Genomic DNA, 25369 nt, shown 5'->3' with positions numbered 1-25369 from the left:
TACAACCTAAATACATACATTCTTCCACATACTTTGTCTCTTGATTACTTACAATATATAATACAGTGTAAATGATATGTAGATAATTCTTGTATTGTTTTGAGAATAATAGCAACAAAATGTTTGTACATCTTCATTAAAAGTGTAAGCTTTTATCTCTTGATAAAGCTTGCATTTTGATTGGGGGTTGGTTAAACAGATTAGAAACTAGTGGAAACTGAGGGCTGACTATATATATAAATATAGATATTCATATTGTAGATGTTTATGAATTGAATACAGCTCCTGATATTTGGCATTGATGATGTCCAAAGAGTGAAAGTTGCAGGAGCCAGCTCTCACAGATAGGTATCCCTTAAGCAAAATAAGCAGAAGTTGACTGGTGTCCTTGTAGACAACCCTAGGTGACTCTGGGGTGACAGTGATAGGATGATAGCTTCCTCCTTCTTGGAAAGGCATATTGCTCCATATTGTCTCACAGATTATTTTTAGCAAGATGGGGCTCAGTGGCATGGAGCTGTAACCCATTTATTAATGACTGTGCATTGTTTTCCCTATCTTCTTGTGCAGACAGATTCTCCCACAAAAATAATGGTTGTTGGCATACCCAGTTTGATATCCTCATAGCTGAGCAAATCTGTCAGAAAATATTTAAAAAGATTAGAACAGATCTTGAATTTGAATCTTTATAGGTTAGAATGAAGCCACCTGTGAACCAATCATTATGGCCAATAGAAGGTAATATACAAATAGGTGAAGGCATGAACATCATTTTCTGAAGTATGAAGAAAGCAGGCTACCAAACACATAGATTGAGTGGATGACTCCTCAAAAATGGGACAAAGGGTGAACAAATGCAGCAGTGATACTCACTACACACTAGGTTGACAATGAACTATACACTTTTTGGGCGTGAAGGGTTGTGAAGGAAAAAAATGGGAGAAAATGAGGGAAGTGGTGAACCGTTCAAAAAGAAACATACTCATGACCCAACTTATGTAACCCCTCTGTACATCACCTTTACATTTTTTGTCAGTCATGGGGCTTATACTCTGGGCCTGGGCACTGTCCTTTAGCAATTCAGTTGAAGGCTAGTGCTCTACTACTTGAGGCACAGTGTCACTTCCACTTTTTCTGGTGGCTAATTGGACATAAGAGTCTCACAGACGTTCCTGCCAGGGCTGGCATTGAACTGCAATCCTCAGATCTCAGCCTCCTGAGTAGCTCTGATTACAGGTGTGAGCCACCAGCGCCTGGCTTACAATAATAATTTTTAAAAAAAAAGAAAATTAGGGGGGTATTTTTCAGAAAAAGGAATCATGGATGCTTACCACAAAGTAAAAACAAGTAAACACATCAAATATATAGGTGAACAAAAATGAAACCAACCAAACAAAAACTACATATTCTCACACAATGAGGGTCAGAAATAAAGTTGAAAAATCTGATACAAAATCTGGGGGAAAAGATCAGAATCAGAATCAAACAGAGATAGCAAGATGTTAAAGAAACAAACATGATGAGTGAAGAGAGAAAGGAGTGGGGGCAAAGAATACAGTCATAATATTCAATGCATATCTTATGAGAGCAGGAAAATTAAGGAGAGAGGCTGGGTTGGGAGGGATGGGGGAGAATGAAGAAAGAGGTGTTATTGATAAAGATGCACTTAGTTATTAACTGATTTAATTTTTTTAAAAAGAAAGCATGCAAAATCTGTATTTAAAAAAGTAAGCGCTCTGGGGGATGGCTTAAGTTACAGAGCGTCTGCCTACCCAGCACAAGGCTCTGAATTCAAACCCAAGAAATAACATTTTTAAAAAGTAGGAGCAAATGTGGGGAGCAGAGGATAATTTTAAGGAGTATAAGAAATGATTATGACAAAGAATGTATAAAAAGAACATTTAAGATTCTTTTCCTACCTCCTTATTCCTATGCTTCTCCTACTCAGCACATGTGTCCTGGTGATTACTGCACATAATTGAAGGATTAGACAAAATTGGAGAAATAGACAAAACAGGACTTTCCCCTCTTCTTTATGGAACTGGTTATAGAACTCAGGGGTTAAGCATCCTAAGCAACTGTTAAAATCTTTTGAACTCTACCTCCTAGTCCCAAAGAGCTATTTGGATACAGGGGTTATATGATTATATACATTTTTTTCCTTCCAGAACTTATCCATTCATGATATTCACAGGGACAGTCACCGATGTTATCTGTGAAATCTGGGCCAGCAATAATTTATTTTCAATTTCTCCTCAAATAAACAACTAATGTAAACCATAAGTGTCATGGAATGACACTAATCCAGACACACCCTAACACTAGTGGAAAACAAAAATTTCAGACTATACTTTGGGAATCTCTATGTCAGCAACTCTTCCAGGGTCCACAAAAAAGCATTAACTTGAAGAGTTATTCAATTTTGGATTAGCAGATGTTCAGCATCTGCCTGCTATTCACACCCTTATTATCCTGGACATAATGAACTTACATTTCTTCATCTGAGAATCATCACCCTGACAAGGCAGTTTCAGAGGGAAGATGGTAGATACCACTGACAGGAGAATAATATAATTTTCTGGTATAACCTAAAAAGTGGATGTAGTACTTTGTTTTTTTAAACTAAGTTTTTATTGTGAAAAATACTGTACAGAGGGGTTACAATCACATGAGCAAGGTAATGAGTACATTTCTTATCCAACATTGTTGCCTCCTCTTTTGTTTTTTGACATAGCCTCTTGTATATTTCATTGCTGCAATGGGTCAACAAATTATACCAACATCAAATACAGTGAAAACAGGGGTTATACTGTGTAGGAGGGACATTTCATAGTCTCTTCAGAGTGCATTCTGACTCAATTCATGCTCGTAGAGATCCTGATTCTTCTCATCCCATTTTCAACATCTTTTTCTTCAGTATCTTCTGTAGTCTCATCTAATATAGAGGACTTCTTCACTTCAGCAGTACTGACATTTTGGACTGGACAACTCTTTATAATGTGGGAACTATTCTGTTTATTGGAAGATGTTTATCACATCCCTGGCCTCAACCAACTAAATTCCAGTGCCATCTCCAGGAATCTACTGGTTGTTATGTCTTTAGCTAAAAACTACTGGCTAATGTTCTATGCTTTCCTGTGGCTTTAATAAGCACCCTTTGCTAATGTTTACAATATCTCTGTTTTGTTTTGCTTTATTTTAAATTTAATTTTAGTGTCAAGGTGATATACAGAGGGGTTACAGTTACATACATAAGGTAGTGAGTACATTTCCTGTTGAATTTGTTACCCCCTCCCTCATTTTTCTCTCATTTTCCTTCCTTCTCAATTCATCTCTCCCCCCAAAGTTGTACAGTTCATTTCTAACATATATATTTGTATTCAACCATACTTTTGTGAGTATCACTGTTGCATTGGTTACAATGTCTTTGTCATATACCTTGCCAACAGGAAATCTCTATTGATTGTTCCTATCATAGCTATAATCAAATTACCTAAAATATTTTTGAACTTCCTTTCTGAACATGTTTTCCTCCTCCTTCTTCTTTTCCCCCTCTTCATTTTTCCCTTTATTCTCCTTCTTTGGTTCTTCCTCTCTTCCCTCTTCATTTCCTCCTGTCCTTCCTCCTCTTCTTTTTCACCTTTCATTTTCTTCTCTCTTGGGCTTCTCATTCTTTTCCTCTTTGTCAGTCACCAGTGAGATTCTCATTTCATTCTTCCAAACTAGACAACTCAGTGTTCAAATATTACAGATTTAGCAGTTATAAGACTTAAAGCTTACACAATTTGAGGGAACTTCTTTCAAAAAGACAACAAATTTACAATTATATGTAGGGATTTAGTAGGATCTAGTGCAAGTAAGGAACTTTACCGTAAGTTTTGTTATATTTTTTCCACATCTGTACTCCTTATCTTAATGCAAATAAAGGTATTTACTCATATAAAACAATTTTATTTAATGAAGATGTCAGTAGTTTTCTATCAAAAATGAAGGAAACATAACCAATAAAGAACACCTTCTATATAATGTCTACTTAGCACCAGTGACATTATGAAGTTTTCCTCATTTAATTTTTTTCTGAATAGTTATGAGGAAGGATTAATATGCTACTATGGTTAAAAGCATTATCTCTGAGGACATTCTGGTTTGGGGTTCAGCAGATACTATGTTTGCACAAATCACTCAGCCAGTTAGTTTCAGTTTCATCTATAAAATAATAAATTAATGTACTACCTCATTGAATAGTTGGGTGGACTAAATTAATTACTATATATAAAACATCTAGAACAGTCCATGAAATATAAAGACAATATAAATGTTTAGCTGTTTGGCTGAAAGCAAAATGCAGGCTCAAAAATTAAACAACACCCAACATTCCCTCCCCTCTTCTCCCCTCCTGTTTCCTCCTCCCTGCTTCTCTTTTCTTCTGTGCTCCTGTTCTTCTTTCTCTCCCCTTCATGTCCCTTTCTTTTTCTTCTCTCCCTCCCTCCCTCCCTCCCTCCCTCCCTCCTTCCTTCCTTCCTTCTTTCCTTCCTTCTTTCCTTATTTTGCTTTCTGTGCTGAGGATCAAATCCAGGGCCTTGCACATGCTAGGTAAGCATTTTACAACTTAGCTACACCCACAGCCCCATTACTAATTATTTCTATATTAAGCTTTAAAAGATAAGGACTCTTAAAATGTACAATTATAATGTAATTATACATTATATATAATATAATAACAAAAATTAGTGATATTCCCTTAAATAGCTAAATATTCAGTGAACAGTCAAATGATCTATATATTGTTGCTTTTATAGTCTATTTTCAAGATCCAAATAAAGCCATAAGCTGTGATTAGTTGCTATTTTTATCACTATTTTATCATATCTCTATTTTCTTTTTTCCAGGTAAGTAAACAGAAAAACCTCTATGATTTAGAATTTCTTTGCTCGGTGGATCTTTGCAACTTGATGCCACCCCTTGGCATGCGACAATCCTATGTGTGTCTTCTAACTTGGTTTTTGAATCCATGACAGAAACACTCTTGCAGCATGATTTTTTTCTCCAAACCTCTTCTCATGACAGGACACTTTGCACTGCCTAGCGGCAGGTTTGGTTTTTCACAACATAGGAATTTTACTGGCATCTAGGAGGTAGAAAGCAAAGGTGCAGCCAAACCTCCAAGAATGCAAGAAAATATAGAATGCCCCCCATAAACCCACCCCAAAACCAAAACCAAACAAAAAACAACAACAACCTATCTGGCCAATGTCAACAATGTGGATATTGAGAAACTGAACCAGAGGCTTGGTCAAATTCAGATTCATGTTTTGGAGCAAGAGTGCTTTAGTTACATTGTTATTTCTAGTTAGTGATTTATGGAGCTGTTGATAATCACTTCCTAATAGCTTTAATTCATTAGGGGTTATGAAAGGCTAATATCCCAAGCAGTCAATCCCCTCTTCATTTGTGAGCTGGAAAACATCTACTCTTTAGCTATCTGAAAGGTATTACAGTTTAAAGCACTTTTTTTTTAAAGCCTATTATATATCTAGAAAATGAGTAGAACTCAGCTTGCACTTCTGCATATGTTTTCTTATTGAAGCACTCAGCCCCACATCCAATGTAAGTGGAATGATGTAGACAAGATTAATTGGCTTAGAATACATAAACCTTTTTTTTCTGTCTTACTAGACAATCTATTAGAGTATTTCTACTGAGGTTTTTTTCTTCTTCTTCTTCCCTCAATAACACTAGCTGTATTTAAAGTTAATGAGCTTTTTCAATTAAAGCCACAGATATTTAGCCTTTGGATAGCATTGGGATGAATCAGGGTATATCTAATTACACTGGGTAAATTCTTCAGAAGCTGAGGAGTCTTCATTCAGAACAAGCACAGCTTAAGTTATAGTCACGTAGTAGACGTTGTTTGAACCTGTATGCAAATCAACCTTGTAAAAGAACTCGCAGCAGTGAGTTTGGGAAATATATGTAATGGAAGCATAGAAATTATACTTCTTTGATTAAAATAATGCTAGTTGTAGCACTGGAAGGTAAAAGAGACATATGCTATGTGTGAGTGTCCACAGAGCAATAGTGTAATTTGTCAGGATATTTTTCACCAATTTATGTTGGCCTAGCTTCAGGCATAGTTACCATCAGATGTTCAAGTAAAGTCAGGAAATGGTTTTGAATAAGCTTTTTCATGGTCTGGCTAGAGCTACGTTCCTATCCGGTGTCTGTCACTATGTCTAGGAGTAAATATACAGAATCAGGCCTGGAGCTTGTGACCACTTGTAGAGAGCTGTGGGCTAAGCTTCCATCTCGCCAGAACCACATAAACTGAGAGGGAAAGTGGACATACCCCATCTTCGGTGGTTCAGACAGCCATTAAAAAAGATATCTGCTAGGTTTAGCTGTCGTGGTTCCCAACTCATTCTAACCTCTTCATTCCTACTCCCTGCATTATTTGTCTTTAGCATCTGTATACTACCAAGACTCTTAGCTGTTTCCTAATTACTTTAGTGTTTTTTTCTTTTAGTTTGCCAATTATTTCTTACTCCTAACTTTATTAAGTTAGACTTTGGGAAGTGACAGTTGTTGAAATTGCAGTTGTGTGATTCCTTTCTTAGAATTCCAATTCATGATTGGATTTCTCTTTCAGAAAGGTTGATTTGTTTTAATAATTACAGTATAGCATTCAGGACACTGGGGGAAATCTTTCCTTTGTGTGTGTGTGTGTGTGTGTGTGTGTGTGTGTGTGTGTGTGTGTGTGTGTGTGTGTGTGTGTGTGCGTGTGTGTGCGCACATGTGCTTGCACATGTGTTTCATTAAATAGTCAATGAGAAATTTAAACTTCCTCTGTACCTACAGGGAACCACAGGAAATTCTTGAATTTTGTACCTTATTAATGGTATTATTTTAATTATTTCCATTAGTAGAGATAGTAGAGAAGGAATTTCTACCAGCCAAAAAGAAATAGAAAACAAAAAAGGTCTGTAGCATTTTCTAATGAGGAAAAGAAGAAGAAGAAATTTTAAGATTTTAAAATACTTTCTTCAGAACAACAGCAGGCATTTCCTGAACCTTCACTGGAGATAGAAATCAGGTTTCATGTGATAAGAAAATTTTACAAGAAGGCAGCTTTACTCTTTGTTTTTAAATTATTTTTTTAGATTTCTTTAAATAATTATACAAAAGCATTTTGATATTAGTAGCACCTTTCATCATTCTCCCTGCCTAAGGGAACTCTTGTTAAAATTATAGTTTAGTTTAGTGATACAGTATCATGTATGAAAAATATGTCATACTCAAATTAGTTCCCCTTCGTTCTATAAGATCTATCAGAATTTGAGAATGACATTAAGGGCAGAGATCCTGGAGCACTATTTCTCCATGCAGTCTTCAAATATGCACATACAAGTGTGTGTTTCATATAGGCCAGAATAAAGATACAATTTGCTCAGAAAAATGACTATGGATTTTCTGTGCATTCAAAATGATTTCATTTTTACTATTCACCTATATCCCACAGAAGTAATGTTACATACCTGTTCTGAAATCCTTTATTCTTTTACTTCTATTGTTTCTTTAGGGTGCTGATGAATAGCTAGTTACTGATTTTAATTGCAGAAATCTTTGTTCCTGTGTTGACATGAACAGTTATTATAAGCATGATTCATAATTTTTATATATTTTATTGTAAAGATAATGTACAGAGGGATTACAGTTACATAAGTAAGGTAATGAGTACATTTCCTATCAAGCAATGTTATCCCCTCCCATCCCTCTCCACCTCCCCAACTCCTCCCTCTCCCTACAAAGTTGTAAAATTCATTTTCAACATAGTGTCTTGTACATCTCATTGTTACAATGGGTCAACTTGTATATTTGTTTCAGCATTTTGTTATTTCCCTTCCCTCCCCAAATTAAAATTGTATATATATATGTGTATATATATATATATATATATATATATATATATATATATATATATACATATATATATATCATGTAGGGCACCAGAATCAAATACAGTGAAAACAAGGGTTATACCATGAGGGGAGAACACACAAAAGAAACAAAAAAAATCATATAGTACATTAAAAACAACAGCAAGAAAGATAAAACCTCTTGTGTCCCTATCTTGGAGTTCATTTCTCTTAGTATCATCTTATATGGTCATATGGACATAGCTTTTGACCTTTTCTGCTTGTCTGGTAAGATTATCCTAGAAGTACATAGGTCCTATAAATATTACTTTTAAATCTTGATTTTTGAAACTTTTCTCACTTCATATGCTTGTTTGAAAAGTGGTTTTAATATCATAGTAAAGGCTAGGAAGATTCACTTATTGCTTAGTGGACAGGGAGGATATTTTTGAGAGTCTGTTACTATACTGACACCTCTATTCCTAACAGGACATCCTCAGTGGTTTAGACAGAAAAATGCATGTGAGATAACTGCTTTGGTAGAGGCTGTTACCTCGTATCTGGATTCTGCAAATAGAAATGGAGTCATTCATTTCCTAGCTGCTAGGAGTGATGGTTAATGGCTCACAGCTGTAAGCATGTAGAAACCCTATTGGAAGGCATGGTTAAAAGTTTTTCTCTCTCTCTATGGGTAGCTCATTTGGGGACTTCTCTGAAGGATTATCTCCACAACAACACTCCTGTAGGATTTAGCCCAAGTCTTAGTAAGAATTCCATCATGGTTCAACATGTCCCTAAACCTAGTCCTGTTTTCTTTCCTGCTTTTCATGTATTGTTACCAAAAGGTTGGCAGCAGAAGAGTCTGCAAAACTTTCACCAGTGGTGGCCAGGGAGAGGGGACACTGTCGAAGGAAATGTACCGGCATTTGATAAATTAAATGTGTGGGGACAGAACAAAGAGAGCACCAGGACAAGCTGAATTGGCTGGTTCTGCAATAATACATTGGAAGACATTATAATAAATGCCTGTAGATGATTAATCAAAAATTTAAAGCCCAAGGTGAAAATAGGGACTTCTTTGACAGCAGGCCCAGATCAGGCCCAATTATTTCATCTTTCTGTTTCATGCAAGTTTACTCAGTTAAAGGGATAAACCAAAATGCTGGAAAAGCTGAGATCACACATAGAATGAATTTGTTATGTAAAACAAAGAACTTAAGTACAACTAAAGGAAGCATGGATTGCACAGTATGTGTATCCATAAAGGTTGTACCCCTTTAAACTTTGACCCTCATTTATCAGCTACTAGCATTTCCTCTGCTAATGGTTCACAGTAAGGGATTTAACTTCCTGAAACACTTCCTGAATTGACAGGAAGTGCTTCACCAGATTCACACCTCTTCTCAAGGGGGTCATTTAATTTAATAACTGGTCCTGGAAGGTTTAGATACTATTAAACAAAGAAATAAACAAATAAGGAAAAATGACAAATACAATAAATAACCGTTCTCTTGGATGAGCTATTGAAAGGTGTTATCAGTGGGGTCACTATGTTTTGAATATGCTACACCATACATTTCTGCCCTGTTTGGACATTGTTATTTAGTGGAGATATAAACATTAAATGAAGGTGTTTTTTGAAACTCTTCTAAAGTAATTCCCCCACAGATTGTTTTTTCCCCTGTGGAATACCAGACAATCAGAAGGCTAGAATAGAATTGTTTTAGTTGAAAAATATCTCTTTCACTCCTTGAAGTAGTTCATCCTTTATGTAGCAAGGGTTCCTCCTGTGACTCTTCTTTCTCTTCCTCTTTTGTACCTCCTAGAGTAAGTATGCTGGAGAAAACTCTTTGTCTCCTCAGAACAACATTATTTGCAAATCACTTCTCAAATGAATTACATGATAGGGATGCTGCAGAAGTGATTAATACAGGTCAGGGTGACAGAACTGATGATTTCTTGATTTCCAGAGCTTTTAGTTACTTGTTAATCATGATTTTGTGTATTTATTTATTTATTGAATAGTCTTCACAATTACGATTTGATTGCGGCATAATGATTCCCTTAAGAGGATGTGGAATAATTTGTTAGACATTCATTGATTGCTGGACATTTAGGTTTTTTCCAATGTTTTCTGATTACAAATAATGTTGTAAAAGTATGCCATTGCTTCTTTTTGTATTTTATGTGCTTTCCTTAGTGTGTATTCCCAAGAGTGAGATTACTGAATCAAAGTGTAAACATTCCAGTCAAACAAGTCCAAGGGGAAGAATGCACTTTATATGCTTAAAAAGTAAACTATGGGTTTGGAAAATACCAACTGACTTGGGCTAAATCTTTGTGTTATTTCCTTTAACAGAGTAAAGGCAAACATTCCCCTTCCATAACTGAATCCTGTGAATTAGCTTCAGCCATATAAGCCATACCAATAGGCTGACCAAACAGATTTTAACTGCAGGCCTGAGATATAGCACAACAGAAATTATCGCGCCCTTGGGTTCAGTACAACATTCAATTGCATTATCATTTCCCCAGTAAATAGCTTCTTGCCCTCCCTAACTACAGCTGTGTGAAACCAAGAGTATCCACTTGGCAGTGAATCACATACCAAAGTATTGCTAGATTATTATCCAGAAATCAATCATTTCTCCTGGCTAGCTGAATGTATATAAGGCACTTTTTTACTTACCAAAGGGCAAAATCATGCCTCCTAAGCAAGTGTTAGCTTCAAATATCAGAGTTTTGTTCAGGGAGAGTGTTTAGATGGCCTCAAAATGTAAGTAAACTCACAGACTCTCTCCCATCTCCTTCTTTGCATGTTTTTGGCACTCAGGATATATTCCTGGAGCTTTACCTCAAGGCACATTCCTTCCTTACTCTACCATCTCTCTGAGGGAAACATATTTCACAAGAGTTACAGAACAGTGATATTTGTTTCACTTCAATAAGAATTTATTGAGTGTGTATGCAGTGAGGCATATGGAAAGAATATGCGCTTGAAGATCATGCAGACTTGCTGTGTTTCCAGAGAAATTTGTTCAATTTTTCTAAATTCCAACAGCTTCATCTATTAAATGAAAAGAATAACTCCTCTTTCACACAATAATTGTAAAGTATAAATAACATAAAATTTAAAAAAGTGCAATCAGTAAATGCAAATTATTTTTGTTGGAGGTCTAAATGAAATAGTGAAATAAAAGACATGATTACTGCTCTTCAAGCCTACCAAATGGCAGATAATACAAGCAGAGCCATGTTGTCAGACAGTGGGTGACAAATACTTCAAAAGAGAAGCAAAGTTAACTGGAGAAAGTAAGGGAGAGAGATTTGTTAAGATGTCAGAATGTGTGTGTGTGTGTGTGTGCGTGTGTGTGTGTGTGTGTGTTTGTGTGTGTGTGTGCGCTATAAACAATGTCTCAATAGCTATGTGCATATGACCATATAAAATGATATTTACTGAAATAAACTCCAAGAAATGGAAACAAGAGATTTTTGATTGTAGTGTTTGCAGTTTCTCTCCCCCCCCCCCTCAATTCATTTTATTCCCTTTGTCACTGTTTTTTATTTCTGTACATTTTGTCTTCTATATAAATATATCTGATTTGGGGAGGGGAAGGCAAAGTAAAGAAACCATGGGACAAAGGGTGAACCAGTTCAGCAGTGATACTCACTAAACACTATGTTGGAAATGAACTATATAACTTAGAAAGGAAGTCAGGAGGGGAAAAACGGGGAGAAAATGATGGAAGGGTGACACTATTAAAAAATATACTCATTACCTGACTTATGTAACTGGAACCCCTCTGTACATCACCTTTACAATAAAATTGTTTTTTTTTTTTAGAAAATCGTGGATCTGAATTAAAAATATATTTCATTAAATACCCCAACTTCTTCAAGACTAGGTTTCCAATGAAAAAGTAAATTAGTATTTTCTAACAATTACTTTGTGTTATAACTATCTGGGAATCTCTATAGAGGTAGGAGATATGAAATGTGCCTTGATTGCATCTTAGAAGAGTTGTCTAAGGAAGCAACTTAAAAAGTGCATGGAAAAGAAAAAGTATTATAGGTTGAGTGGGTAATTTAAATAGAAATAACAGCATAAAGTGAGTTGGGTCAGTAAGCCTTTGGATGGTTAGCTGAGCATGCATTTGCATTTTATTTTAAATCTTAAGAAGTTCATGCAGTTTTTCAAAGTACAACCACTCTCATTTCAGAAATAAATTTTAGAAAAGAATTTTCATAGTAGCACAGGGACAGCATACTCCACAGTTTTTGTTGAGAAGGAATATACGTCACACATCCTGGATTCAACAGTTGAATTAGAGTTTAATTTCAAACATCATGTAGAGCCTGAAAAATGGCCTCAACTGATGTGAACATTCTAATCTTGGAATGTGGACTCTTAAGATGGTAATATTATCCTAGACTATCCATCCAAGTAAAATCAATGTAATCACAAAGATAAGATAATATAAGAAGGCCTGAGTGTGAAGATCAGTGAGAAGGGAGATGTGAGGCAGAAGTTGAAGTAATGAGCTTTAAAGATGGAGGATGGTTAAGAAGCTGGAAAGAGCAAGGACATGATTCACCTGAAAACCTCCAGAAGGAATGAAACCCCATTACCACCTTGGTTTAAAATCAAAGTCTAAAGACTTCTGACCTTTGAAGTGAGAAGATGATACTTCTGTGTTGTAAGCCACTTGATTTGCTGACTAGCACACAGCAGGAAGAAAAAACTGACACATCAGCTCATCTTCTCCTGTTGTTTCTGGTTTATTTGAATCTCTATCCTCAATCTACAAACCACATGCATCATAAATAATTTAAAACACCTAAAGTTTTCTTTTGGTATTTCTTTAGGAGTACAATGAATATCTTCCTACAGAATATTTTCGAACCTATACAACGAAGGGTTAGACTTAATTAAAGAAATACCAAAAAACAAAATGTCTGCAAGTGGTTTTAAACCAAGCATAGCATATTTTACCTACTAGGTAAGTTGCACTTACTTGGTTCTGTCTTATCAATTGACATTATTTGGAATGACAGAGTCACTGAATTGTCAATACAAATATAGTCTCAGCTTAGAACTGGAAAACTGCACAGATTCAGAGTTAAATTCCAAGTGCAGATCTTTCCAAACATTCCCACCCTTCACCCTTCAGATACAGTACATTTATTCATAAGACTTTTGTGTTCTGTTCAGTGTTCAATTCAGCCTTTGTATATAGCTTTGGAGAAAATACAGCAGTAACTTTTAAGCACAATTAAAGTCACAAGAAATTAGAAAGGAGAAGAACATATCACAAACTAAGGTGCTTTAAGAACTTACCAGGATTCCTTCATGACCATTCTTTTGTATTTCTATATCCTATGACTTCAGCCAGAAAACATTAAAATGAGTTCCTTATACCATGCATGGTTTGCAGGTGAGGGTTGTCTCAGCTCTAATTTGCTGTTTGATTCGCCCCAGGATTTTCAGGTGTTGCACGAGGGAGTAAAGTACAGAGTGTACCTCAGTTCTTGGTTGTCAGCCATTGGATGATGGCCATAGCATTATTAAACCATCCAAGCACGCTGAGTCTCAACCACAAAATTTAATTTTCCCTACTGCAGGGACTAATCAACTACCATAGATTTAAAGACCTAAAGAGACTGTTTTTATCTGCAAAAAAATTTCTCCTTTCATTCTGAAGTGGAGCTAATTTTAGTTTTGTCTATCCTCGGGGTTGCAAACACTGATAGAAATTCGGCTAGATGAGAAACAGATAAGAGGTGGAATTTCTATAACTACAATCTGTGACACAAATTAAAGAAAGATGAAAGCTCCAAGTTTCTTGGTGTGATACCTCTGTAAATAATGTTTAAGTATTCCACTGTAGGGAGTTCCCAGGTACTAATTAATGTCTCTGTCCCTATTCAAGCCACCAGGTGCTATATGCTCATTCCTTGTAAGGATTCCTTCTCCTGAGAGTATCTTCTTTTTGCTGGAGCCTCCTCATTTTCTACTCTTATTCCACCTTTAGCCATGAACCAGGGTTCAGAAGTGGTAATACTAAAGCCAAAGCAGAAAAGGCAATAAATTCACATGCATTCAGTGTTTATTTTTTTATGATCTTGGGGTTTGAACCCAGGGTTTGGGTGCTGTCTCTGAGCATCTCTGTGCTCAAGGTTAGGGCTCTACCACTTGAGCCACACTGCCACTTCTGGCTTTTTCTGAGCAGTTTATTGGAGATAAGAGTCTCAGCAACTTTCAGCAACTTTCCTGCTGGGCTGGCTTTGAATGTGATCCTCAGATATCAACCTCCTAAATAGCTATGATTACAAGTGTGAGCCACTAGCACCCAGTTGTATTCAGTGCACTGTCTTCAGTACTCTTTTGTGACAAAGAACAAGACTCCCAGATATGCTGTGGTCGCTGGTTTTGTTTTGTTTTTGTTTTTTTGGGGGGGGGTCCGGTCGTGGGGCCCTGAACTGTGGGCCTGGGCGCTGTCCCTCAGCTCTTTAGTTCAGGGCTAGCGCTCTACCACTTGAGCCACAGTGCCACTTCTGGCTTTTTTCTTTTTTCTTATGTGGTGCTGAGGACTCGAACCTAGGGCCTCATGCATGCAAGGCAAGCGCTCTACCACTGAGCCACCTTCCCAGCCCTGGTCACAGGTGCCTGTTAGTGGCTACCAAATGCTTCTAAATAATTCCCAAAGCTTCTTGTTAAACAATCAAAAATTTTAATGATAGAAATGCATATTCTTTTTTTGTGTGTGCCAGTCTTGGGGCTTGATCTCAGGGCCTGGGCACGATTCCTGAGCTTTTTCGCTAAAGGCTAGCACTCTGCCACGTGAGCCACATCTCCCCTTCTGGCTGTTTTTCTTTTCTTTTTTTTTCTTGTTTTTGTTTTTGTTTTGTTTTGTTCTGTTTTTTGGTGCTTAGTTGGAGATAAGTATCTCGCAGACTTTCCTTCCTGTACTGAGTTTGAATCTTGCATCTGGGATGCCTCCTTTGTATCTAGAATTACAGACATGAGCCACCAGCACCCAGCAGGAATGCATATTCTTAAACCTTCCAACAATTATCCTTCTTTTTTCTTTTTAACATTAAATTGATTTTAATGGATACATAACAACATAAAAATTATATGTACAAAAATATGGAGCCCTTCACAAGTTTACATGCCATCTTCACATAGGGGCCATGCTGATCTCTCATCATTTCAGTGTTGTCAATGTGACCATCCAACTGCTGTCTTTAAGACTCTATGAAATAGCACAGAGTCTAAAAGAGAGAAATAAAACCATGGTTTTGACCACCTAAAGTAAAGACTGCTACCGAAGCAAGGGTGACACATGGTATTGATTGTACTCAGTCTGATGCAAGCAATGTGGAGCAAGAAAGTAGAATAGAGGTGGAAAAACTTTTGATTATGTGGATTACACGATCAGAAGCAGCAAATCCACATGGCTCAGAGCCAAGCAGCAATTGCAGGAAGGGCATAGGTATCTCATTCAAATGCTCAAAGATGAGCTCATGGAGGCTTCAAAGGAGGAAGGTTCTACTATAGCACAGGACTGATTTGATTGCTTTAGGACAAAAAAATTATTTGGCATAACACCAGAGACTGGGGGTAAATTCCAAGAATTTATACAGGTGACCCAAGACTTACAGCTGCTTTAGTTGTAACTATTATTCAGGAAATGATTAGGATGGAAGTGGAGGGTACAGCCAGTAGTGTATGCCAGAGACCTCCTGGGAGATACAAGTTTTAAGGGTATAGGGTAGAAGATAATTTCTACTGAAACAGCTAATCAAAGTTGTGTCTGTACAACTAACTTGAAAAATAAGTTTTAAAGCAAATTTGTGTTTTGTAATGTCAAACTTGTCTAGTGAAAACAAACTGGTACTTATTAAATGCAATGATTTTTATGGATCTTTGATGGCTCAGCATCCATTTTGAGACCTTTAGAAGTGATCCCAACACCTGATTAAAATACAGAGAGCAGAAGCTTTGGAAAAGAGTGGCCCTTATCAGTATTATTAAGTCCCAACTATTTCCCTGGCCATCTTGTTCTGGAAACAACAAATGTCTTGTGCAACTCATTTGTTTCAGTGTTTCAGCTAATGCAGGTGAAAGCATTTTTAATAAAAAACTTAATGGACTCTTTCTTCCTGAATGTTGTATCATTGAACTATGAAGGATTGAGTCCTGCCTTATTCCTCTGGGTCAAACAAAGCACCAGGTGTGTGTTCATGGGTTTGTCTATGGGCAGGCTATTCCAACTTGACCCCCAGAAGACAATAACCCCCACCCCCCAGCATTCCACTGTGGGCCTGGCCAAGAACATGGCCACCCTTGGTACGCAGAAGACCATGGCCCATTTTTCATTCTCTGCTTCCTTGTTAATGTCTGCCCCTCACTGTTCCTCAATAAATAGTCCTTGCCTTTTGACTGGTCAAGTCTGGCCTTTCCTTTTCTGTTCTCCTCCATTTTCCCAACAAACTCAGAGACAAAAAAATAAAATAAAATAGAAAACAGATTGGAGGTCCTCAGGCTAAAGAACCATAATGATTATCCAAAGGATTTTTCCTGTAGAAAATGATAGGTATAATGAACCAGGTAAAAAGTAGTTGTTCAAGGTCTTTTTATTTTTCCTATGGGGATGCTCTTTATTTGTATAATTTGTTTATGTTTTTTCTTTTTTTTCATGATAGGGCGTTATGCTTTCTAGACAGGATATCTACCACTTGAGCCATGTCCCCAGCCCTTTTTTCATTAATTATTTTTTAATTTTTTATACTATAAAGGTGATACATACAGAGCTTATAGTAAGTCAGGTAAAGAGTACATTTCTTTTTGGAACATGTCACCTCTTCCCTTGCTCTCTACTAGTTTTTTCCCCCCATTCCCACTCATAAGTTGTATAGTTCATTTTCAGTACAATGTCTAGTGAGTACCACTGCTAGATTTCTTCTTTTTTGCCCTCTATTCAAGATGTTTTTTTTTTTAAATGAAAGAACTGTATTTCATGCTGATATCTTAGAGTTTTAAAGAATGGGGAAATAGGATTATTGCAAAGTGTAGGGAGGCAATAGCATTCTATTTTATTTTCTCCAATGCAATTTTGTTATTTCTAAAATTTCTTTGGTAAGTTTCACCCCTTTGTCCTTGGATATTGGTACATCTTAATTTTATTTGTAAACAGAAATACAGCATCAATTACCTTCCAAAAAAAGAGAAAATTGGTAGGAAGATCCCTCTGTGTCTTCTAGCCATAAAATTAATTTACAGAAGAAGGATTTCCTAGTTCCTGGAGAAAGGAGGAGTGAGAAGGACGAAGAAAGGGTGGAGAAGAGGAGTGTCAAAGGGGGGAATTGAATGAAATAATGAGCCTTTTAAATTCACCAGTCTGGCGATAAAGGTTGTAGTACACATATGTTAAATTTATCAAGAAGAGGCAGGACAGCTCTCAAGACGACAAGAAAAAGCAATTTTGAAAGGCTCTTTCAAAACGATTGCTATTGGGCCTTTACAGGAAACATTAGCTTTAAAAGAAAAATGGAAATAGAGGGAAGTTTCTACCAAAGAAAACAATTATAAGTATTCTTAATTGCCTGGAAATAATTTGTCATGCAAAATTGGTCTATACACATTATATTCATATAAATGGTTTAGAGGCAGTAATGTAATGCTTCATATTTTCTTTGCACATAGTGTTCTGCTAGATAACATGTTCAAGACAAGGGATCTGATTTTACTTTTATCTCTTTCCTTCTCCAGGGTTCTGCTTTTTGGGGATGGGGAGGAACAGAGGAAAGGAAGAGCAGGGTGTAAAATAACAGCAAGAGTCAGTGACTGCTATTCAAACGTATTTTATTATTTCAGGAATTCATTCAGAGCTGGGCTGCAATTACATTTAAAACAGCAGAATAATGGGCTATTGACATGTATATGGTTTTAGAAATATAAGGCTTCATTTTCTCAGCTGGAATTTCCCCTACAATGTGCATTTGCATTGCATTAGAGATGCTCTTTTGGAAAAAGAGGATCACATGCATTCAGACATTTTGACATTATCTGGGTCAGAGGGAACATTTAAAAGCAGTAGCCCTCCAAGTATCCAGGCTCTCCTACAGGCGATCATTGTAGTGCATTAGGGAAGAAGGAGGCCAGCCCTGAGCGCCTTCCTGCGTGGCTATGTTTTATGACATACCTGCCTAACCCAGACATTAATCTACTGAAGATGGATTGGCCTGGTCATGGTCCTCTGCTAACCTTCAACGGCGTGTACATTACCTAAATTGAAATCTGCACTTTTTCATGCCACGTGTGGTTTGATGTGACAGTCCAAGGAATGTCGGGTGCATTAGAATTGATTTTTATGTGGATAGAAGCTCCTCTCCTATTTACCTTTCAGCAGGGCAGCTGTAGGCTTTCCTTCTCACTTGACAATGAAGACATTCTTCTCCACTGCTCACCCCAAGAGGAGCTACCCTGGCTGCCTCCGAATTGCATGGCATGGGTCAGATATGTAAGCAACTCAGCGCCTTTCCTGTTCCCAGAAGTGCCAAAGACATAATGGAAAAGGAATGCAGAAGTTTTCACCTGTTGTAATCATCTAATAAAGGCTTGTACAATGAACTCTTTGTCATCTTCCAAGAAGAGGTCAGTAGTGAGTGTCAGGGATTACATGAGGGCTTTATGGGCATAGAAGAACCTCTGTAATTGCTATGATAGTACGAGTAAAATCTCATCAAAGTTGCACAAGATGTCTATAATTTTCTAATCTCTTACATCCTAGTTCCCTAGGCATGACACTCTTTATTTACCCTACACTTAAGTTTCTGTCCTGAGTGGGCAGTAGACAGTGTATGTAGACTTGTACTGGCCCCTCTATAATTTGTGGAATGAGAGGAGGGAGTTAGGAAACAGTGAATCCTTGTGAAAAATCCATCACTGCATTTTGTTGTATTCTTCTGCATGTTAAAACTGGAAGAGTAAATCGACACCGTAGGGATCAGGGACATCAGCTTTATGCATAGACAACCTGAGTTCAAATTCTACTTCTTTATTTATTGGAGACATATACCATTTTCATCTGCCAATAGAGGAAGACATAAAAATACCAAGTTCTATGTGTGCCTCTAGCCAATGGGAACATCGTCTATGTCCTACCTTCATGAAGCCTAAAGTACTTCACCCAAGAAAGCAATTAGTGTACAGTGCTTCACATAGAGTAAACAAACCATCAATTTTCTATTATTATCATAATTACTATAATAAAAGTGTGTAGAGTCACACTTCTGGGCTTCCTTTTGTCGACATTCTATACTGTCACCTGGAAGAGCAACAGCAGGGTTGTTTTAAACAATGGTATTGACACACTCCAGAAAAGTAAAGGGCTGAACTTCAGCAACTCACACTTTCAGGCAGTTACTTTTGTATAAACATTAGGTCTCTGTTTTGGCAGTTGGATGTATCAGTGCACAATGAGTGTTTTCCCTTCAAGGTTATTGAGTGCCAACTACGCATCAGACAATCTTGTACTGGTTGAATCCAGAGAGACAGTTTTGACTTTTTTCTGAGTATGAAAATCACTTTTTCTTATCCATAATGTTCATGGAACAACTTCAAAACAGAAATGTCCTTGCTTCTGGGTACAAAGACTCTCAGTGTTTTCATCCAAAAAGTACTTGCCTATTTAATATTAGTGACAAAAAAGTGCCAATTCTGAGAGTCAAGTGATCGGACTTTTGGTAGCATGAACCCTCGTGCTGTGGAACTCCACTTCAATTGTTTCCTGAAGTTGCATAAATGTGAATGGTATTGCCTGGTGAGACTCCTGGGACCTTCTTGCCAAAGATTGTGGTGTAAATAAGGAGTTTCTGGCAAATGGATGGCAAGTAACTAAAGAGAAATGGTGGCTATATTGGGCAGGAAAATTGTACACCTGCTGGAGTTGTACCTGGTTTAAACCAATTCCATGTGTTCTCACTTTCTTAGGCAATAAATTTTCTTGGTGAGTAATGGTACACACCTACCAATTTAGAAAATGAAAGAGATAGTTTCCGTTCCAAGGAATTGGCTCCAAAGGGGGTGTGGAGCACTGGAAGGACTTGGAATAATCCAGACTGTCCTTAGAGTAATTCTTTTGAATGTGTTCCACTGGCATTTGGGAAGATTTGCACAGAGTACAGAACAGTTAAATAGAGACACTTTATTTAGTATTCATGCCTTTGATGATCATATGAAAAGGTGCTCTGTTATAAACATGGAAATATGTAAACTTCTACCAGAACATCTCTTGAAAGGATCAAGGGGATACTCTGTTGAACATGATGTATTTCCTAGACTTTATAAATAATGGTTAAACAAATGTATGATTTGCTGCCTCCCTCCTTTAATCTCCCTTCCTCCTTCCATTTCCTTCCCTCCTTCCCTTCCTCACCTCTTTCTTTTTCCCTTTCTCTCTCAAGGATCTTGCTATGTAGTCCAGGCTGGCATTGAATTCATGATAATCCTCCTGCATCTGCTCTCCCATGCTGGAAGTATCAGAACATGCCTTCATGCCTAGTTCATGAAATCTTTCTAAAAGTACTGATAAAAACACCAATAGGCTGGGACGGTGGTTGAGGCCTGTAATCCTACCTACTCAGGAGGCTGAGATCTGAGGATCATTGATTCTAGGAGACTCTTACCTCCAATTAACCACTTAAAAACAAAAAACAAACCTGAAAGTAGAGCTGTGGATCAAAGTGGTAGAGCACTAGCCTTGATTAAAAGAGCTCAGAAACAGTGTCCATGCCCTGAATTCAAGCTCCAGGACCCACAAGAACAAAACGAAACAAACCAACAACAACAACAAAAAAAAACAATGATAAAAGCTAGCACATATTCAGATTGAGTTTCAAGCTCAAATGTAATTCTTCATCTTTTTCCCTGCTAGAGTTATGAAGTTCTTCATATCTTTACCTTTCACATGACTATTTTTTCTTGCAAGTGACAAGGATGCTGTATTTTAGATACTCCTTTATGTAAAGCATCTTTGCAGAAGAGGAAACATCAAACAGAAAAAGGGAAACAAGTGCCTGTGCTTCTAATGGTGATTAGAAAGGAATCCTCTGGACATCAGAGAGCTCTCATTCCATTCCCAGGTCCTTCACTGGCACCTGAAAGCACTAATAATGTACAAATGTTCTTGACAACTGCACTTGCTGACATAGCTTTTTTGCTCACATTTCCCACTTCTAGTATGGATTATCAGGAACAGAGAAAGTGGATAACTTTCTAATTAAATCAGGGTACAGAGACAGCTTGGTATATATATTTTTTTCTTATTGGGCAAACTTCAGTAAAAACACACCAAATTATGCTACAGTAATGACATGCTCCCCCAAAAAAATCTCATTGGGATTACAATAAAAATACCATGGGTTTAAATTATGCATTCACCTTGGCATTGCAGGGGCTTTTTACAATGGAGGTAGCAGAGTATCCTTTGGCATTTTAAAGTATGCTTCCAATAGGGGAAAAGGAGCATAAGATATATAAGCACTAGCTTTAAAGTATATCCACTTAGAGGACCACATTACCTCCCTTTTCTTCAATCAACAAAGTCATATATTCAGGCTCATTTTCAAGGAGACAGGAAGTTGATCCCTTCATACACCAGAATTGTTGCACTCAATAAGATTAATACCTACAGTAGAATTCTCAAGAGTCTTGTTCATGAAAGGTTGTCATATGGGGGCACATTTCCCCCATGGAAAACATATGACAATGAATGAAGACATTTTTTTGGTCACATTGGGGAAAAAGTGATACTTGAATCTAGAAGGACACTGCTAAATATCTGGCAGCCCTTCAAATCGTCTCTTCCAAAGTGACAATAGAATTGAAACTGAGAAACACTGAATTAGACTACTGTTTTTCTCAAACCTAAAGTACACAAGAAAATCCATACTCAAACAGAAATCAAGAAATACTGCTAAAGCTTGGGTAATTTAAAAGCTGTATAGTATCAGTGAAGGAATAGACAAGACAAATTGTTTAAATAGGGATACAGGTTGACCCACTGCAACAATGAGATATACAAGAAGTTATGTTGAAAAACAAACTTTACAATTTAGCCAGGAGGGGGGGGGAGGGGGAGGGGTTGGGAGGGGGGGAATGGGAGGGAAGGGATGGTAGGGGAAAAACAAAGGAGGAGGCAACAATGCTTGATAAGAAATATACACATTACCCTTCTGTACGGTATTTTCACAATAAAAAACTTATTTAAAAATTAAAAAAAAGAAAAAGACAAATAGACTAATGGAGCAGAAAAAGATCACTTGAAAACAGTGACACTTCAAATCAACAGGGAATGATAGTAGAACAACTGTCTCTTTAAGTGAGGAAAAATTAAAGCTGTCTCTTTATTTGACACCTATTACAAAAATAAATTCCAGATGGGTTAAAATTTTTAAGTAAAAATATTGTAAATGTACAATCTTTAATGGTTAAAAATGGGCATATTTAATGATTAAAGAGCTAAAGAAAGTCTTAAACTAAAAATAAACCTTTCTTTGAATTCTTTAAGAAAAATATTCATAATTGTGCTGATACCACAATTACAAGTCAGAGACTGGGAAAATATTTTCAAATATTTATATAACACTCAAGATTTATCTAAAATATGCACAGAGATACATAAAATATAAAAATAAAAGAAGACAAAATGAGCTCAAGGGTCTTGTAATATTTCAAAGCAAGGAAATGCCTCAAAGGCACCACAGAATGCTGACATGTCAAAGGGACTGAGGTATAGCCTGAAAGAGCTCTCCACGGACAAAGTTGGAACAATTTGGGTAGTAAAATAACATAATGCAGGGTTATAACTTAGAATATGAAAAAGTATACACAAGATCATGTTCATTCAGATACATGATAGAGCAAATAAACAAACACAGGAGAAATCTTTCTTGCAAAGAATTCTAAGTATGATAGTGATAATACTTCTTATCTCCAAGAGATGGAGGTTAATGACTCCACCACCATGGTCTCTGTATCTTCTCTGTAGTACGGATTGAATTTAGTCATTTCCTTCAAAAGAACAGAACATGGAAAGAGAAGAAGATAACTTTCTAGTAGAAAACCTAAGCAAACTCCAAAACTCTCAAAATCACAGAAACTGGGAAGAAATTTAAAAAAAAACTCACAAATCAGAGAAGTCTTAAAAAACTTATGATGATTAAATTCAATATGGTCTGTAGGATTGGACCCTGGAATATAAAAGTATAGTGGTAGAATAAATAGAATATTACAAATACCAACTAGAATTTAACTAATGGCAATAATTTGTGTTTTTTTACTTTAAATTTTTAAGTTTTTAGTTCTGACAAATGTACGATGGTAATATAAGAGAAACTTTCTTTACTATTTTTTTGCAACTCATTGGTAAATCCAAAATTATCCTACAATAAAATTTTATTTAAAAATTAGAAAAGAGGAAGCAAAAGATAAATAATTCCAAATAAAAAGTTAAATTAATGAACAAAAAATTTGCAAAAGAGGAGACATAAATGGATGACAGAATAATATTCAACTTTACAATAAATCAAAGTATTGCAAATTAAAATAAAGATAAAATATTTGTTTCAATTTTGATTAAAACAATATTGGGAAAGTGATTATTTTAGTAAATCAACAAGGAGTATAAATTAGTATTATTACTTTATAAAGAACATTCATTAATATTTCAATCATAAAATGACATAGAAATGATTATATTCATTAACTATATGTTTATTTGAGTGCCATGTGTGGATATTGGTGGAAACATTGTTTGAAATAGCAAACAATGAAAAACTTTATGTTAGTAGTATAATCACTAAAAGCATATGCTCAAAGTCTGGATTTTGTTTCTATTCAAATAAATCAGGCAGATTTATACATAACAATGTATAGCATAAGTAGACATAATGTATAATGTGATGCATATTATGATGTATTATTGTAATGCATAATGAGTAGGCCCGTGAAGAATACTGTTGAGTGAAAGAATTATTGAGGTAACAAATAGAAACATGTAAATTAATCTCCTCTGTCCAATCACAAGCATACATAGAATTAAAAGCTAAGGAAACGATCTGCAGAGATCTAAATTTAAAGTGATGTTTACTTTGATAGGAGATGAGGCAGATGGGTAGATATGTGCCAAAGAGGGCACTGATACTCAGAAAAAGTTTATTTTATTCCTTATATAATTAAACAACAATTTGGAATAATCACTTTGGGTGCTTATTTAAAATGTTAGCTCTAGACAGATGTTGGTGACTCACACCTGTATCCTAGCTACTCAAGAGAATGAAATCTGAGAACTGTGGTTCAAAGTCATCATGGGCAAGGAAGTCTATGAGACTCTTATCTCCAATTAACTAGATAAAAAGTTGGAAGTAGAGATGTGACTTAAGTGGTAGAGAATTAGCCTTCAGCACAAAAAGCTCAAGGACAGTACCCAGGCCTTGAGTGAGTTCAAGTCTACGAGTAGCACTAAGAGGGAAAAAAAGATTAGTTTTTGAACCCATATGCTCAGAAATTGAGAGCATTTCAGAATAGTTTCAGATATCTGAATTAAAAAAAAAGAAGAATCGCTTCAAGGTAATAGACATAGTAGACTCTGCCTCTGAAAAATCAGAAATTAGCAAATAGGTCTTCAAATGGTGTTACCAATATTACTTTAAGAGCTAGCTAAGGTTAATTTTCTGTATCTCACAATCAATGTTAGGAATTAAGTGGTCTAAGTTATGATCCAAATGAGGATTAATGGAAAAGATTGAATAATGAAAACGAGAGATAAAAATATCATCTTTGTTATATAACAAGTTCACATTGGAAGATATGTCTTCATGTGAACTATGGATCTTCATAACATGAAATAGAAGATTTACCTAACCTCTCTCAGAAGAAGAAGTAAAATGGCCAATAGGTGTATGAAGAAATGTTCAACATCTCTGGCCACAAGGGAAATGCAAATCAAAACAGCACTGAGATTCCACCTCACCTCAGTTAGAATGGCCTTTATCAAGAAAACTAACAATAACAGATGCTGGTGAGGATGCAGCCAAAAGGAAACTCTAATCCACAATTGATGGAAATGTAAACTTGTTCAATCATTCTAGAAAACAGCATGGAAGATCCTCAAAAAACTTACATGTGTATATAGAGAGGCCAGTCCTTCTCTGTTTCAGTGTATTTCTTCCATGTGAAAAGATCATAACTAGGACAACATCTCTATAATCCCCCACTCACTATTCTTCAAGGGAACAGAGATGGATTTCTCTTGTTAAATTCAACAGCTCTTCTCTTACTCTTGGAAGTGAATCTGGCTAGAGACAGCACATGATCTTGGTTTTTGTTTTTGTTTTTGTTGTTTTTGTCTGAACAGATAAGTTAGCTATTGGTGAGAGTTAGAAAGCCA

Source organism: Dipodomys merriami, unplaced genomic scaffold (assembly GCF_024711535.1).
Source record: "Dipodomys merriami isolate MVZ:Mamm:240054 unplaced genomic scaffold, mDipMer1.0.p SCAF_22, whole genome shotgun sequence".
Lineage (NCBI taxonomy): Eukaryota > Metazoa > Chordata > Mammalia > Rodentia > Heteromyidae > Dipodomys > Dipodomys merriami.
The sequence above is the reverse complement of the archived record's forward strand: the minus strand, read 5'-3'. Positions refer to the sequence as shown.